The 5,100-nt window shown below is 43.5% G+C and overlaps 1 pseudogene; it reads left to right on the top strand.

Annotated features, from left to right (window-relative positions):
• Positions 1 to 1,776: 1,776 nt before the first annotated feature.
• On the top strand, positions 1,777 to 4,520 carry LOC146810744 (protocadherin gamma-A11 pseudogene; annotated as a pseudogene).
• Positions 4,521 to 5,100: the final 580 nt, after the last annotated feature.

Below are 5,100 nucleotides of genomic sequence, written 5' to 3'. Positions count from 1 at the left end.
CTCACCATACTAAAGGCATATGCTTCATTAACCTTTCATCCGCTTTCCTGTCGCAGAGGGCCACCACGGTGGCTACAGTTCATCTTGAAAAGCATTCCCTTTTTGTGGTCAATGACAACACTTGTGGTGCATTGTCAAAGGATGGTCTATGTTCCATCATTAACACTGCACACTTCCTTGACTTATGCTCTGATTTCTTCATTGGCATCAAGCAGAGAACATTTGCGGGTCAGTCACCGAAGCCTGTCTTGGAAAACCCCAATGGATTAGTCGGCTATCACCTTAGCTCAAGAGAGTATGAACCTTTTGCAATCTGTATTTACCAATGCCCTGATGCAAGCCGCATGACGAGTCATGTTTGGTATCATCTGGAAGAAACTTTGAAACTCTGGACATGTCGGCCTGCCAGGTGGAATGTGATACGTCTCTTGGCTATCGTATTAGCGTACTTTGTTGTGAGAAAGTCCCTTCTTAGTTCTGCCACCCAATGTAGTGGGGACAAAGTGTACCCTGAACACACATAGAGGGGCGAAGACAGCCAAATGCGGCCACCACATGCAGAGACCTTGGTGAGGCATCGTTGCAGTTGCCGACCCTTGCTAGAATGTACCCATGTTGCCGCATACTTATCTGAAGATTTCTAGTAATTTTCCACTCATTTCCTCTTTGACCCCGTTCTATCTAACTTGATTGGATTGTCATATCACGAGGGAATACTGTACCCACCAAGAAACGAGAAAGGGTGCTACACCTGGCACGAGAACAAACATGAGCTCAAGGGCTGTGGAGAGCGGCTCATGTTTTGCCTGAAGGGGTAGATGTTAAGTTTTGCAAACCGTGCTGAACATCCAGAGCTCCAGGGAAGTACCCCTGCTAAAGTTAAAGCACTCGTGTCCTTGCTGTGGACTATTTTGGAAATTCCCACTATCGATATAGGAGAATAGAAGAAGGCTAGTCATTCCACAAGAATGTCACCAAATCTGAGAATCAAATAAGACGCATTGAATAAACTATTCCGAGACAGTTCAGCCACAATTATGTGCGTCTAGAATAAAGGCCGTTTATCCGGGCTTCGCTGGATGTAAATAGTAACACCTTTAAGTGAGTTTAAAAAGGAAAGAAAGTCATATTACAAACATGCAGTCGGGAGTGGACATCCACATTTGCACATTTCTCCTGTTCTTGAGTCACACTCCATGATGACATGCTACAGCAAAGCTGGTGTATGTGTCGTGCTGTGTTAGATATGTTTTTTTAAATATCATTTTTTACATGTAAAGACTGTGTAAAATCTCCTTTAGTAGAGCAAATAAATGTGAATGTTTCGACGCTAAATTTTTAAGATGCCAAATGTTGCCTAAAAGATCACTTGAGCAACAAATCTTGCTTTGTCGACACTTCATATGACGATGTCAGTGCAGTTGTTCCTAGCATGAAGGCCCCAGCTCAAAACTGAGTTTTCTAACAGTGTATTGCAATTATCACACGTCGGCTCAGGAGATAATCTTCGTATTCTATACTGAAACGTTGAAAAGTTGATTAAACAAAATGAACGTGTAAGTGGCTGTAAAATCCATGCTGCAGCGTCCGTTGAGGACTCGGAGTGTCGCTGTTAACCAAGCAATGGGAGAACCACAAGCGGACGTCGAGCTCACAACGAGACCCAATCACAGCAAAGCGCATTCTTATGCCATTTGGGAATCCAGGGAAATAAAGGCACATCGTACAGCAGGTCGACTCGCAGCCTAGTACTAGACGTGTCACTCCATTCAACCCCAAACAGCAGCAGATTAGAGGCAATGGTAATCAGAGGAACTGATCTACGGGACATGGCTCAAACGGCGAGGCGCTGTTACTCCGGGGCTCAGGCATCGAGGCGCTGTTACTCCGGGGCTCAGGCACGCAAAGAATGTTACTCCGGGGCTCAGACACCGAGGAGCTGTTACTCCGGGGCTCAGTCATCGAGGCGCCGTTGCTCCGGCGCTCAGACATCGAGGCGCTGTTCCTCCGGGGCTCATGCATCGAGGCGCTGTTACTCCGGGGCTCAGACATCGAGGCGCTGTTCCTCCGGGGCTCATGCATCGAGGCGCTGTTACTCCGGGGCTCCTCTGCTGCTTCTTGTTGCTCTGCTGACAGTCTGTGGAGCCGCTTCCGGGCAGCTGCGTTATTCCATTCCCGAGGAAACGCGGAAAGGCTCTTTTGTTGGGAATGTGGCTCTGGATCTGGGGATGGATACAAAGGAGTTATCAGAAGGCGGAGCCCGGATTGTGTCCAGAGGTAGGAGGCAGTACTTTATTCTGAATGTAAACAAGGGACATTTATACATTAATGAAAGAATTGACAGAGAAAATGTTTGTGGGCGCGTCGATCGCTGCTCATTACATGTAGAGATTTTTTCTGAGAAAGTTTTGAAAGTGTATACAATCGATATAGAAATTCAAGACATTAATGACAACTCTCCCGCGTTTATTGCTCATCAGCTGTCATTGCAAATCAATGAAAACACAGCGCCTGGAAAACGTTTTGTGCTGCCTAGGGCACAAGATGCAGACGAGGGAGAGAATTCTCTTCGAAACTATCAGCTGAGCCCCAATACACACTTCACCGTCGAAGTACAGAGCTCAGCAGATGGAGCCAAGTATGCAGAATTGGTCTTAAATCGATCACTTGATCGAGAAGAACAGGATGTCCACCAGCTAATCCTCACAGCCACCGATGGAGGGGACCCGGTGAGATCGGGAACATTGCAAATACAGATCGAAGTCCTTGATGCCAATGACAATGCTCCTGTTTTCAACCAGTCGGTGTATAAGGCCAGCGTGCTGGAAAGTGTGCCTAAGGGAACTCTCATTGCAACGGTGGGAGCTACTGATGCTGACGAGGGTGCGAACGCAAAAATAACCTATTCATTTGACAAAATTAAGACTAGGGATTTGCAGACATTTAACCTGGATTCTCTAACTGGAGAAATAACCTTGAGTGAACAATTGGATTTTGAAGAATCTGAATTCTATGAGTTTGAAGTCCAGGGAAGCGATGGCAGTCTATCGGCAAGGTGCAAGGTTTTGATAGAAGTTTTAAATGTTAATGATAACAGTCCAGAAATCTTGATGTCATCTGTGCTCACGCAAGTGGCCGAAAATAGTCCAACAGGCACAGTCATAGCTCTACTGGAAATATTTGACAGAGATTCAGGAGAGCACGGAAAGGTTAGTTGCACCATCCCTCCTCAACTCCCTTTTCAGTTAAAGAACTCAATTGGAAGCTATTACAGTTTGGTAAGCGACGGCGTTCTAGACAGAGAGCAGATCTCAAAATATAGCATAATGATTACAGCCACTGACAGTGGAACTCCTCCTCAGTCTAAAAATGCAGTCATAGACTTAGAGATTACAGATGAAAATGACAACACACCAGTATTTCAGCAAATGTCATACAGCGCCTATATAAAGGAAAATATCCCGCAAGGCTCTTCAATTTTTGTAGTCAAGGCAACAGATTTGGATTGGGATAAGAATGCCAAGATCTCTTACTCCATCACCGATGGACACATAAGAGATTCACCTTTGTCATCTTGCATTTCCATTAATTCTGAATCAGGGGTCATCTATACACTTCAGTCCTTTGACTTCGAAGAATTCAGAGAATTTCAGATTCAAGTGATGGCTCGAGATGGTGGCTCTCCATCTCTTATGAGTAATGTCACAGTGAAAGTGTTTATACTGGATCAGAATGACAACACTCCTGAAATATTATACCCGTCAGTCCCTACAGATGGCTCCTCTGGGATGGAGATGGCTCCTCGTTCCTCTGAACCAGGTTATCTGATCACTAAGGTGGTCGCTGTTGATGAGGATTCTGGTCAGAATGCCTGGCTCTCCTACCAGCTGCTGAGGTCCACAGACCAGGGACTATTTTCTGTGAGTCTTCACACCGGAGAAATCAGGACAACCCGCCCTATTATGGAGAAAGACGCCATAAAACAATTCCTTGTGGTCTTAGTGAAGGACAACGGGCAGACCTCACTATCTTCTTCAGTTACAGTCACAATAGTGTTGGCAGACAGTATGCCGGAAATGCTTCTTGATATAAGTAATATTTCAGCTCCCACAGATATGGAGTCTAACCTCACACTGTATTTGGTGATTGCTGTTGCTGTTATTTCCTTCTTGTTTCTTTTCCTGATCATCCTTCTTTTGGCTATCAGGATTCACCACTGGAGACAATCTCAACTCTGTGAGTCATCCAGTGTTAACTTCAATTCACTTCCTCCCTCTCAGTTTGTGGGCATTGATGGAGTTAGAGCTTTTCTGCAGACCTATTCTCACAATGTCTGTTTATCAGCAGATTCTGGGAAAAGCCAATTTAATATTTCTAACACAAGTCATTCAAATACCTTGTCTGAAAATCAGAATTGCGAGAAACAAGAGTCTGCCCTTATTGAAGATTTTTTAAGTATGGCCACAGAGAACCAGTCATTTATCCAGGTACGTTATTTCTTTAGCAATTTATTTCTTTGAATTTGTTTTTTATAAATGCATTATATGTAGAACTTATACAAAATCAGTTATGATTAACGCAAATGTAAAAATAAATTGTGTCTCGCTGCCTGGCTCATTAGCAAGTAATATATGGCCAACATGAAAAAACTAAATTCACCCGACCTAAATATCCTCTCAGTGAATCATATTTGTGACAAAGAATGGCCTCTCCTACTTCAAGATATCTAAGCTTAGGAAAAGAGACTGGTGAATTTATTTTGCAGTGCATCATTTGAAATCCATATATGGCTTGATCCATGTAGTAGTTTTGTTTTTGTTTTATTCTACACCGCTAACTAAAACATGTTCAACTATGATTTTGGGTCAAAGTGCACACTAATCAATAGACTGTCCTCTTTATATATTAGACCGTTTTAGTTTCAGAAACCCCAAAGTCCCAAGGCAGTATTAGACTCATCTATTACCTTGGAAAATTTGCATTTGTTTAAATGAGAAATATAATAATCTGAAGTGTAACTGAAAAATTGTGGTCATTAGTCATGACATTTTCGGTGGGCTGGCTCACAGATTAAGTTCTGTGAAAATGTCACTGCTTCCA

The sequence above is a fragment of the Triturus cristatus genome, chromosome 7, assembly GCF_964204655.1.
Source record: "Triturus cristatus chromosome 7, aTriCri1.1, whole genome shotgun sequence".
Classification (NCBI taxonomy): Eukaryota; Metazoa; Chordata; class Amphibia; order Caudata; family Salamandridae; genus Triturus; species Triturus cristatus.
Note: the sequence above shows the minus strand (reverse complement) of the source record. Positions and strands in the feature narration are given on the sequence as shown.